General features: G+C 40.0%; 1 protein-coding gene across 5 annotated transcripts in view; it reads right to left on the minus strand.

Moving 5' to 3' along the window:
- The window catches only part of miga1 (mitoguardin 1), a 138292-nt gene that overhangs the window by 94433 nt on the left and 30155 nt on the right, over positions 1-13704 (minus strand). The gene's annotated exons all lie outside the window — the stretch shown is intronic.

Below are 13704 nucleotides of genomic sequence, written 5' to 3' on the forward strand. Positions count from 1 at the left end.
CCACACCAGAATGCTCTGCATGGTACACCTGTAGACATTTGCTGGAGCCTTCACTGAAACATTCTGGATTGGGACTTCTCTACTGGAGTAGCAGCGCTTTTATAGGTGCTCCTACTCTTTCTAATTTACTGCTTCCAACTCGTTTTGAAAACTTACTTTTAAACGCAATATTGCTTTATGATGAGTCATGCTAAAGTTATTAAAAAAAAAAGAGGACCCCCCCCTGTAACTTTGGAATCGATTATGGTGACACTTCGGAAGCATAAAAATGAACTTTTGGAGGAGTTACAGCAACACAGTGCTAAATTTAAACAGATGAATGGAAAATTGGATTCTATTCAAAAAAACTTTAATTGAACACGATAAACAGATAAAAGAGAACGAAGATACTCTGACGATGTTCGACGCGAAGATTGACAACCTGGAACAGATCTGTGATAAACAGTTAAAGGTTAATGAAACATTAAGTCAGAAGATTATCAACTTTGAAAATAGAAACAGAAGAAATAATCTACGTATTCTGGGTTTTCAAGAGCCACTGGAAGGTAATCAGCCTTCGGAATTTTTTGCAAACCTTTTGGCTAAGTTATTTCCGAATATTTTAAAATCCCCACCTAAGATAGACCGAGCTCACAGGTCACCTTTACCAAGACCTCCACCGGGAGGATGCCCTTGTTCAGTGACAATTTGTCTTCACCATTTTCAAACAAAGGCACTTTTAATTCGTGAATCTCATCGGAAAGGTATGATTGATTATGAAGACCACAAGTTCAGAATTGTGGAAGATTTTTCACCCAAGGTGTTCAATGAGCGTTTCAGATTTTAAAAAGTCATGTCTGAGCTGTATAATAAAGGTTTTAAACCCTCTCTTCGATTCCCGGTTCGTCTTAGAATCATTTTGAAAAATGGCTCTCACAGATGGTTACGTTCAACCGAAGAGGTGCAGGATTTCTTGAGTGCCGAATCGATTTCAGAAGTTTAACTGTTCAATAACTCTTTACACAAATTCATGTTGCATCTGCCTGATGGGTCCTTTTTTACAATCAGCAGTTTAACTACTCGATACTTTCTTTTATGAACAATTGTTTTATTTATTCTTAGTATACCTTTGTATCTAATTTTTTTTGCACTTTTATCTCCTTCTTTAGAAAATTAAGGATTTAATATTAGTAAGTTTTCTTTGTGTTAATACTTTCTAAGTTAATATGTTTTGAACTTCCAAATTTCCTTCTAATATTTTTATACTATAACTCTTTGAGGTTTTGTTTAATATATTTAATTTTGCTCTTCTTTTTGTTATGTCTTGTTGGAAAGTTTTGCCTTGAAATTTTTTTTTGGAGCTCAGCCAGTAGATTGTTTTCGGAGGGATGATTGGTTTAGTTGTCGACTGCCCTTTGGTTGATTTTCTCTCTTTGGGCGGGGGTTGGGGGGGAGGTTTTCTTTTTTTCTATCAGCTGTTTGGTTCTCTTAGCTTCATTTGTTGCTTGGTTACTTTTTCTTAAAGCTCATTGTTCGGATTTAATATATACAGGTTTCCCCCGCCATCCGAAGGTAGAGCGTTCCTATGAAACGGTTCGTAAGCCGAAATGTTGTAAAGCGAAGAAGCATTTACCATATATTTATATGGGAAAATTTTGTGAGCGTTCGCAGACCCAAAAATAACCTACCAAATCATGCCAAATAACACATAAAACCTAAAATAACAGTAACATATAGTAAAAGCAGGAATGATATGATAAATACACAGCCTATATAAAGTAGAAATACTTTTCCAGGATCATTACTGAGCTGTTCTCCGTAGCAAAAATCTCATGCAAGCGCCGTCGGCAAAAACACAGCGCAAACGCTCTCCAGTAACCTTTAAGCTATGAAGCTACCAAATCATACCAAATAACACGTAAAAATACGCAGCCAATATAAAGTAGAAATAATGTATGTACAGTGTAGTATCACTTACCAGAATCGGGACAGCGCAGAGCACCCTGATGATGGTGTGTTAGACTGAGTCATCGCAGGTTGGGTGGTACAGTGGCCCCCACCCTCCAGGCCAAGCGATACATTGCCGCGAAGCACGCAGGGGTCCAGCGGTAGCCGGGAGGCACAAAGCACATCTTTAAAAAAAAAGCCGAAATAAACATGTTAATTAATTAGGTGCCGCCCGGCACGTAACTGTCGGCCCAGATCAGTGCCGATTTCCGATTGCATCGTCTCTGATCTGGGCCGACACTTACGTGTCGGGCGGCACCTAATTAATTAGCATGTTTATTTCAGCTTTTTTCTTAAAGATGTGCTGTGTGCCTCCCGGCTACTGCTGCATTCTCCTCGAATCAGTACAGTATCTGTCCGCAGCCTGGGTGTTGGGGTGGTGAGACACTGGGGTGTCATCTCAAACACAAAATAATCTGCAGATTCTGTGATCAAAGCAACACTTTCAGTACGCTGGATGAACTCAGCAGGTTGGGCAGCATCAGTCAGAAATCATGAGTCGACGTTTTGGGCTGGAACCCTTCGTCAGGACTGAAGAATGAAGGATGGGGAAGGATTTGAGGAATGCTTGTAGCTTCAGTTGAAAGACCAGTAATTTGAAAGACAAAGGGGTGGGGGAGGGGAAGCATTGATGACATAGCCCCGAAAACAATGGATGGTAGAAGGAGGAGGCGGAACCATGAGGGAGCTGGGGGAGGGGGTAGAGTGAAATAGGGATAGGGGAAGGGAGGGGGAGGGAATTACCAGAAGTTGGAGAATTCTATGTTCATACCAAGGGGCTGGCGACTACCTAGACGGTATATGAGGTGTTGCTCCTCCAACCTGAGTTTAGCCTCATCATGGCAGTAGAGGAGGCCATGTATGGACATATCTGAGTTGAAGTGGGTGGCTACCGGGAGATCCTGTCTGTTGTGGCAGACAGAGCGGAGGTGGTCCCCCAATCTGCGTCAGGTTTCACCGATGTAGAGGAGGCCGCACCGGGAGCACCGGATGCAATAGATGACCCCAAGAGACTCACAAGGTGAAGTGTTATCTCACCCGGAAGGACTGTTTGGGGCCCTGAATGGTTGCAAGAGATGAGGTGTAGGGACAGGTGTAGCACTTACACTTACAGGGGTAAGTGCCAGATGGGAGATCAGTAGGGATGGATGTGCGGATAAGGGAGTCGTGGAGGGACCGATCCCTGCGGAAAGCGGAGAGGGGTGGAGAGGGAAAGATGTGCTTAGTGCTGGGGTCCTGTTGAAGGTGGCGGAAGTTGCGGAGGATAATGTGCTGGATCCGGAGGCTGGTGGGGTGGTAGGTAAGGACAATGGGAACTCTGTCCCTGTTGTGGTTGCGGGAGGATGGGGTGAGGGCCGAAGTGCGGGAAATGGAGGAGATGCCGGTGAGGGCATCATTGATGACGGTAGAAGGGAAACCACGATCCTTAAAGAAAGAGGAAATTTGAGATGTTCTGGAACGGAAAGCCTCACCCTCGGAGCAGATGCGGCGAAGATGGAGGAACTGGGAATAGGGAATGGCATTTTGCATGTGGCGGGGTGGGAAGAGGTATAGTCGAGGTAGTTATGAGAGTCAGTGGGCTTGTAGAAGATGTCAGTGGACAGTCTGTCTCCAGAGATGGAGACTGAGACATTGAGAAAGGGGAGAGAAGTGTCCGAGATAGAGGAAGTGAATTTGAGGGCTGGGTGGAAGTTTGCAGTAAAGTCGATGAAATTGACGAGCTCAGTGCATGTGGCTGGGTGGGAAGAGGTATAGTCGAGGTAGTTATGAGAGTCAGTGGGCTTTTTATAGTCGGGACCGCTTCATCAAGCACCTCCACTCCATCCGCCACAACAGACAGGATCTCCCGGTAGCCATCCACTTCAACTCTGCTTCCCATTCCCATTCAGATATGTCCATACATGGCCTCCTTTACTGCCATGGTGGGGCTAATCTCAGGTTGGAGGAGCAACACCTCATGTACCGTCTAGGTAGTCTCCAGCCCCTTGGTATGAACATAGAATTCTCCAACTTCCAGTAATCCCCTCCCCCTCCCTTCCTCTATCCCTATTTCACTTTACCCCCCTCCCCCAGCTCCCTCATGGTTCCGCCTCCTTCCTCTACTACCCATTGTTTTCAAGGGCTATGACGTCAATGCTTCCCCTCCCCCACCCCTTTGTCTTTCAAATTATTGGTCTTTCAACTGAAGATACAAGCATTCTTCAAATCCTTCTCCATCTTTCATTCTTCAGTCCTGACGAAGGGTTCCGGCCCAAAACGTCGACTCATCGTTTCTAACTGATGCTGCCCGACCTGCTGAGTTCAACTGGGGTGTCATCTTGTTATCTGTTTCCATTAGGACAGGCCGCTCAACTTCTCCTATGACTGCCCGCCTCGATGTCGAAGGTCGAGGTTTGTCGTCTGCTGTGGCTGATGTGGAAGGCTTGAAAAATGACAGTATGTTTGACTGCTTAGCCTCACGCATTTTTCTATCATACAGTTCTTTGTAAGGACTCAAACCATCTTGCAAATATCCCCTAAACCCACGTACCCTTTCAAAATTAAAGTCGTACTTTTATCATTGCAGCGAAAATCTCATGCAGTTGCTTCACGTTCAGTTCGCTACTGCATTCGGTTTCGATTGTTATCCTTTCTTCTTCCAAATGCATCAGCTCTTCATCTATCAGTTCTTGGTCATGGGATGCCAAAACCTCTTCAACATCATCTTTGTCAACTTCCACAAGCCAAACTCACTTTGTCCTTGCTTCGTTCACCACGATCGAAACGCTTAATTATGTCTAGTTTTACGCTAAGTGCAACACCCTTATGCGCTCTTTTAGGCTTTTCCGATACCATAGAACTCATCTTGCAAATGGCTACTCACAGCCATGTGTTTAAGCAATGCCGGTGAGAATGCAGTTCCGAATCCGGGGGAGAGCGGTTGCTCGGGGCGCGCGCTGATTTTTTCGCGCGCTGAATTTTTTATCGTGCGCTTTTTTCTCGTAACAGTGAAAACACCTTCTGAAAGCGAAAACAGGGTACTAATGTAGGTCTTTCGTAACAGTGAGGTTTTGTAAAATGAACGTTTGAAAAGCGGGGGACACCTGTATTCCAGCAGTTTTTATTCAGATATCTCCCTTAAGCAATATTTGAAATGGACGATATTTCTAATTTACTTAGTTTTAATGTGAAAGGATCCTGTGAAACGCAATAAGGTATTTAATTATATTAATAAATTGAATGTCTCAATTTTTTTTTACAAGAAACACATGTTCATAAATGTGATAATTTACATTTTTTCCAGCTGTTGGAAGGGTTTATCTTTCCATTCCTCCTTTCAGGCTAAGGCAAGAAGAGTTTCAATTTTTATAGACAATTCAGTTTCTTTCGTTCAACATAATGTAGTGTCTGATACTAATGGGCGTTTTGTTATAATCTCAGGGAAATTAGATAATAATTAGTTTTTTGCTAATTTGTATGCCCCGAATATAGATGATCCAGGCTTTTTCGAATTTTTTTTTCATTTTTACCAGATTTAAGTTCATATTCTTTGATTTTAGGAGGAGACTTCAACTGTTGTTTAGATCCTGTTTTAGATCGTTCTTCTTCTAAATGATTGACATGTAGTAGATCTGCCTCCTTTATCCAAACTTTTCTAATGAAATGTGATATTGTTGATGTTTAACGGTTTTTTACATCCAACAGATAAAGAGTACTCATTTTTTTCCTCATGTTCATCATACGAATTCCAGGATTGATTTTTTTTGTTGATAGCCAATTGATTCCATTAGCTCGATCCTGTGAATATAAAGAAATTGCTGATTCAGATCATGCGCCTGCGTTTTTATCTTTAAATCTTCCGGGTATCTCCCAACTAAATAGATTCTGGCATTTTAATTCAATTGTGTTAAAGATTATTTTTAATTTTTGGAGAGACACTTTTTTTTTTGAAGTGAATATGCTAAAAGAGACTACTAGTCTTATTTTATGGAATGTTTCTAAAGCTTATATTAGAAGTCAAATTATTTCTTTTACCACTAGTGTTAGGAATAAAGCTAATAAGGAGGTAATTGAATTAGTCAATCAGTTGAAACAATTAGACCAAAAATATGCTTTGGCTCCAGATCCTGTTTTATATAGAAGACGTGTTGAAATTAAAACTAAATATGATCTGCTCTTAACTTATCCAATTGAAATGCAACTTTAAAAGTCAGTTTTATGTTCATGGACATAAAAAGAGGAAACTATTAGCCAACCAATTAAAGACCTTTATAGTTAAACATCAAATTAAAGAAATTTGTAAAGCTAATGGTGATAAAACATCTGATCATTTAGAAATAAATGCTTTCAGAGAATTGTACTCTAAACTTTATAGTTCTAATCCTCCTAAAGATAACACTCTAATGAATAATTTTATAGATCGATTAAACATTCCTACACTTTCTGATATTCGAAAATTGTTGGAATAACGTATTTCCTATGAGGAAATTGCCGATGTTGTTCATGCTTTGCACTAGGGGAAGGCTCCAGGTCCCGATGGATTTTCTGGAGAGTTTTATAAGGCTTTTTCCTCTTTGCTTATACCTCATTTTTATTCTGTCCTTTCAGACTCTTTTAAATTAAGCAAGTTGCCACAATCTTTTTTATGAAGCCTCTATTTTTGCTTATTCTTGAAAAGAATAAGGACCCAATTGAATGTTCTTCTTATAGACCTATTTCCTTTCTTAACGTTGATACTAAAATTTTATCTAAACTTTTGGCTCATAGAATTGAAAATATTTTGCCATCTATTATCTCTGATGGTCAGACTGGATTTATCAAAAATCGATACTCCCACTTTAATATTCGTCATTTACTGAATGTTATTTATTCCCCTCCTAAACAGATTTCGGGATGTGTGATATCCTTAGATGCTGAGAAAGCCTTTGATCGGGTTGAATGGAATTATTTATTTAAAACTTCAGAAAAATTTAACTTTGGGCCCGATTTTATTCAATGGATTAAATTACTTTAGTCATCTCCTTCCGTTCAGGTTCTTACTTAATCTCAGTACTCTAAACTGTTTAAACTTTATTGTGGAACTAGACAAGGTTGTCCCTTGATTCCTTTGCTTTTTGATTTGGTCTTAGAACCTTTAGCTATTGCTTTCCGGGAATCTAATGATATCTCTGGTATTTTAAGGAGGGGTATTACTCATAAAGTTTCGTTTTATACTAATAACCTTTTGCTCTACATTTCTAATGTGGAGTCTTCTTTACCTTCTCTACTTTCTTTACTTTCTTGTTTTAGTCAATTCTCTGGATATAAACTTAACTTTCATAAGAGTGAACTTTTTCCTTTGAATAATTTGGTATTAGTTAATACTAATCTTCCTTTGAAAATTGTAAGAAATTGATTTACTTATTTGGGCATAACAATTACTAACCAATTTCCCTCAGGATCAATAAAGTATGACTATGACTACAAGGAATTATAAATTCCTTATTAAGGAAATTTTTTTTACACTTCTGAATTATGTTAAGAAGGCACTTTCAAATTGTCACCCCTCTCTCTATCGTTGATTGGCCGAATTAATTCTATTAAAATGAATATTTTGCCTAAATTTTTATATTTATTTCAGGCCATACCTGTTTTTATCCTAAATCCTTTTTTGATTCTTTGGATTCTATTATATCTTCTTATATATGGAAGAATAAAATTTCTCGATTAAACAAAGTTCATCTTCAAAAAGCTAAAAAGGGAGGTTTCGCCTAACCCAATTTCAGGTTTTATTACTGGGCAGACAATATACGAAATCTTACGTTTTGGTTATATTATATTAACCAAGAGGAATGTCCAATTTGGGTTTCTTCAGAAGCTAACTCTGTTAATAAATTCTCTATTATCCCTCTTCTCGGATCCTCAATTCCTTTATCTTTAAGCAATTTAGCTGATAATTTTGTAGTTAAACACACTTTGAGGATTTGGGTACAATTTAGAAAAAATTTTGGTTTATTGAGTTTTTCACTTTCCAGTCCCATTTTCTCTACCTTTTTTTTTAAACCTTCTATGTCTGATGTAGTTTTTAAAGAGTGGAATAGATTGGGTATTAAATGTTTTCATGATTTGTTTGTTGGAGTTAGTCTCTCTTCAGTTGAACAACTGTCAGTTAAGTATAGCCTACCAAGAACTCACTTTTTTCCATATTTACAAATTAGAGACTTTTTGCGTTCAAGTTCATACATTTCCTAAAAGTCCAGATAAAAATTTACTTGATATAATTTTTAATTTGAAACCCTTCCAAAATGCATCTATTTCTAATATTTATGCTATGTTGTTGGGAATGAGAAATATTTCCTTAGATAAAGGTAAAAATCTTTGGGAACAAGGTTTACAGATTTCAATTTCCGAGGACACTTGGAATGAAATTTTTTAATTGGTTAATACTTCTTCGTTATGTGCTCGTCATTCCCTTCTACAATTTAAAGTGGTTCATAGGGCCCACATGTCTAAAGATAAGCTGTCTCGTTTTTACTTGGATACATCTTCATTTTGTGATAGATGTAATATTGGAGAAGCTTCATTAATCCATATGTTTTGGACTTGTCCGAGTCTTGAAAAATATTGGAAGTATTTCAAACTTTCTCTGTGCTTTTTAAAGTAATTTTAAACCTAATCCTTTGACGGCCTTATTTGGTATTGTTGGAGGAAATGATATTATTTTGGAAAAACAGGATCTGCATATTTTGGCCTTTATTTCTCTCATAGTCAGGAGGGCATTGTCGCTTAAGTGGAAGGATGCCTCTCTGCCTGCTCATACTCATTGGTTACATGATGTTATGTCTTGCTTAAATTTAGAGAAGATTTGCTGTTCAATTTCCGAACCTAGACGAGATTTTCTAACATTGTGGGAACCTTTTTTGAATTATTTTTATAACCTTTGATTTGCTATTAAGTACAGATGTTGGCAAATAATATGTTCTACTATATGTTAAGGATCTTTTCCTTTTTTTTTTTAAACCTAACTGCTGTTTTTTTTTCTGGTAGTGGGTTTAGATTTTTTTGTAATAATATAATTATCTCCTTTTAATATTATGTTTAAATTTAATTTTATATGGATATGAGGTAATAACACCTTATCTGTGATTTTATTATATTATAATCGATATATTATATATTCTACTGTACTCTGTATTCTTTTATGTAAGAGATTAATAAAAATATTGGAAAAGAAACATGGTGGATTATCTAGCTGTGGAGTATAGTGCTGAGTGCTGGACTTTGATGAGGTATGTTGGAATAGGCAGATAAAATTCAAAGCCGAGAAGTGTCAAATGGCACATTTTGGTCAGAAAAATTAGAACTGGCAGAGTAAATAAGAGGGTACTTCACAAAAAAGGTTCTTTTGTTTGCGACTGCGACTGTGACTGTGACGGGGGCAGCCCATAGTGTTGCCAAAATTCCAGCACCAGTATAGCATGCCTACAGCTTACTAACCCCAACCTGTATGTCTTTGGAATGTGGGAGGAAACCAGAGCAAACACAGGTGGTCACAGGGAGAATGTGTAAACTCCTTACAAACGACAGCGGGAACTGATCCCCAATTGGCGAACACTGGTGCTGGAACAGCATGGTGGGGCCCTAGAGGTTTACAGGAAGTACAGGCAAACCTAAAGCCAAAATGAAATGCAAGATCTCCAGACTCTCAGTTTCAAATCACATGCTGGATGAGTGCACAGGAAAAAAAATCCATTTTTCCCTTCCCCGATGTATTGGGGTTAAGACCAGAAGACACAGGAGCAGAATTAGGCCATTTGGCCCATTGAGTTTGTTCTGCCATTCCATCAGAGCTGATTTATTATTCCTCTCAACCCCATCCTCCTACTTTCTCCACTTAACCTTTGATATCTTATCAAGAATATATCAACCTCTGCTTTAAGTATAACCAATGACTTAGCCTCCACAGCCTTCTGTGGCAATGAATTCAACAGATTCACCACCGTCTGGCTGAAAAAATTCCTCATCTCTGTCCAAAAGAGACAATCTTGCATTCCGAGGCTGTGCCCTCCAGTCTGGAGAACTGAAGAGTGGCGGTATTGCTTCAGCAGTTACCCAAGATAACTACTGGTCCAGTCACCTTTCAATACGATCTTCCATTAAGGAGGACAGTTTTGTCCAATTCCATTAATGCTTTCCAATTGTCAAACAGAATTAGATTTCAACTGCTTTAGATGAGAAGGGAGAGAACAGAAAACTACAATGATCAGAGTCCGAGGAAACTGATCTTACTAGCCTCAGAGCAGACAACACAAAATGAAAGAGAATTTTGATCTACTTTGGCATGTAGAAGTTATCTGGAAACGGCCTTATGTTTGTAGCACCTCAGCACAGCTGAAAACAGAACTCTGAGAGCTCCCCTTGTCAGCTCTTCCGATGGGTCCCTTCTGAGAGCGCGGCGCCATCTGTTTCATTATCTGCGGCTCCTGCTGTGGTCATCCGGGCTATGGCTTTCAAAGCCAGCTGCACTGACAGCTTTTTAACCCTTTCCAATTCTACAATGACAAGGCTTTATCAGGCATTAGTCAGACTGCAATTGGAAGTAATGCGAGCAGTTTTGGGCCCATTAGCTAAGGAAACGTGTGCTAGCATTGACAGGGTTCAGATAAGGCTCACAAGAATGATCCCGGAAACGAAAGGGTTAACATACCAGAAGTGTTTGAAGGGTCTGAGTCTGTACGCAGAGTTTAAGTGGTTGGTGGGGGTGGGGGGGGGGGTGGTAATCTCATTGAAATATATCAAATATTGAAAGGACTAGATAGAGTGGACGTGGAGAGGATGTTTCCTATAGTGGGAGAGTCTCGGACCAGACGGCACAGCCTCAGAATACAGGGGTGCCCCTTCAGAACAGAGATGAGGAGGAACTTATTTAGTCAGAGGGTGGTGAATTTGCGTAATTCACTGCCGGAGAGCTGTGGAGGCCAAGTCGATGGGTATATTTAAAACAGAGAATGATAGGTTCTGATTAGTAAGGGTGTCACAGGTTATGGGGGAAAAGGCAGAATGGGATTGAGAGGGATAATAAATCAGCCATGATGGAACGGCAGAGCAGACATAATGGGCCAAATGGCGTAATTCTGTTCCTATGTCTCATGAACCATTGAAATCAACTGCCAGGATCAATATTCCCTCTATTTTTTTTTACTGCACAGACCAACCATTGCTCGGAGCAGGAAATATTTTTTTTTTTTTTAAAAACATGGCCTAAAAACTGCACAGCATTTCAAATGTATTTTTTGGTAATATGAATACTATGAATATTTAGAAAGAAAATGGGAATATAACATACTTTTGATTTATTCATTGAAAGCTATAATGAAATACAGTACAAAGAAAATCTTTCATGCTTCATAAACTTTTTACAGATGTGTCCAATTCCAGCTGTGCAACAAAGTCTATGTCCACCGGAGCATTTTAGTTACTACGCGGTCATGTCCACATGCAGCTTAGAGGGAACAATGGCCAGGATCACGGAGGACTGCCTCATCGTGAGGCAGCTGCCTCTATAAGCACAGTACAGGACTCCGTTTCCAATGGAGAACATGCACCAGACCTTGGACAACCAGCCTGCAGTCAGCACTGCCCTTGGCATACCCTTTACCGCAGAACCAACTTTTACACGTGCACTGTTTGAAGTATCCTGACTAGCTGCATCACAGCAAATCCAGCTCACAGGAACACAGTAGCTGCAGAGAGTCGTGGGCACAGCCAGATCCATCACGGGCATAGCCCTCCCTACTACTGACAGCATCTATAGAAAGCGTTGCCTCGAGGTTCTGGCATCTATCTTTAAGGACCATTTTCAGCACAGTAGCATAGGGGTTAGCACAACACTTTACAATGCCAGTTGTATGATTGGGGTCTGATTCCCACTGCTGTCTGTAAGGTCTTTAAGTTTTCCCTGTGACTGCATGGGTTTCCATAAGACCATAAGAGGTAGGAGCAGAATTAGGCCATTCAGCCCATTGAGTCTGCTCCGCCATTTCATCACGGCTGATCCATTTTCCCCTCTCAACCCTATTTTCCTGCCTCCTCCCTGTAACCTTACATGCCTTGACTAATCAAAAGCCTATCAACCTCCATCTTAAATACATACACCCTATGATCTTGCCTTCGTAGTAGCCTATGGCAATGAATTCCACTGATTCACCACCCTCTGGCTAAAGAAATTCCTCATCTCTGTTCTAAATGGATGCCTCTCTATTCTGAGGTTGTGCCCTCTGGTCCTAGACTCACCAAATTTCACAGTGAAGACTGATGCAAGATACTTATTCAGTTCATCTGCCATTACCTTGTTCCCCCATTTCTACCTCTCCGGCATCATTTTCTAATGGTCTGATATCTACTCTCACTTCTCTTTATATATCTGAAAAACTTTTGGTATTCCCTTTGTTAATAATGGCTAGCTTCCCTTCACACTTCATCTTTTCTCTCTTTTTGGCTTTTTAAGTTACATTCTATTGGTTTTTAAATGTTTTCAATCCTCTAACTTTCCACAAATTTATGCCCTATTGTATGTCCTCTCTTGTTTTTGACTTCCTTTGTTAGCCACAGTTGCATCATCCTGCCTTTAGAATACTACTTCTTTGGGATGTATCTATCCTGCTCCTTATGAACTTGTCCCAGAAACTCCAACCACTGCTGTTCTGCCATCATTCATGTCAGTGTTCCCTTTCAAGTAACTTCGGTCAGCTCTTCTCTTATGCCTCTGTAATTCCCTTTAATACTGATGCATCTGACTTTAGCTTCTCCCTCTCAAATTGCAGGGTGAGGTCTATCATATGATGATCACTGCCTCCTAAGGACTCCTTTACTTTAAGGTTTTGTCTGGGTGCTCCAGTTTCCTCCCATATTCCAAAGTCACACAGTTAGGGTTAGTGAGTTATGGGCATGCTATGTTGGTACCAGAATCGTGACAACACTTGTGGGCTGTCCAGCCCAACCCTCGCTGATTTGATTTGACACAAGTGATGTATTTCATTATATATTTCAATGTAGATATGACAAATAAAGCTAATCTCTAATCTGGGACATGCCCTCCTCTCACTGCCACCATCAGGTAGGAGGTATGGATACCCGAAGTCCCAAACTACCAGGTTCAGGAACAGCTACTTTCCTACCACCATCACGTTCTTGATCCGACCTGGAATCTCAGGAACAGAACACTGTGAACTATCTTTTGCACTTGTCTGCACTCGTCTCTGATTGTGTCATCTTTTTCACATTAAGGTCTTGTTTTCACACACTGGAGTCACTCGCTTTTACAACTGAATTGAACTGCATTGACTTCATTTCTTTCATCCATTATTCTGCACGGACTAGAAGGGCCGAGATGGCCTGTTTCTGTGCTGTAATTGTTATATGGTTACATACGTGAAGAGTAATGCCTGAATGTGCAATTTATAGTAAGTTATAATAAACAGTATGTACAAGACAGTCAATATAACATAGAAATACAGTTGTATCAACATGAATTAATCAGTCTGATGGCCTGATGGAAGAAGCTGTCCCAGAGCCTGTTGGTCCTGGCTTTGATGCTGTGATACCGTTTCCCGGATGGTAGCAGCTGAAGCAGTTTGTGGTTGGACTAACTCAGGTCTCCAACAATCATTCGAGTCCTTTTTACACACCCGTCTTTGTAAATGTCCTGAATAGTGGGAAGTTCACATCTATAGATGTGCTGGGCTGCCCGCACCACTCTCT

Source organism: Mobula birostris, chromosome 12, assembly GCF_030028105.1.
Source record: "Mobula birostris isolate sMobBir1 chromosome 12, sMobBir1.hap1, whole genome shotgun sequence".
Classification (NCBI taxonomy): Eukaryota; Metazoa; Chordata; class Chondrichthyes; order Myliobatiformes; family Myliobatidae; genus Mobula; species Mobula birostris.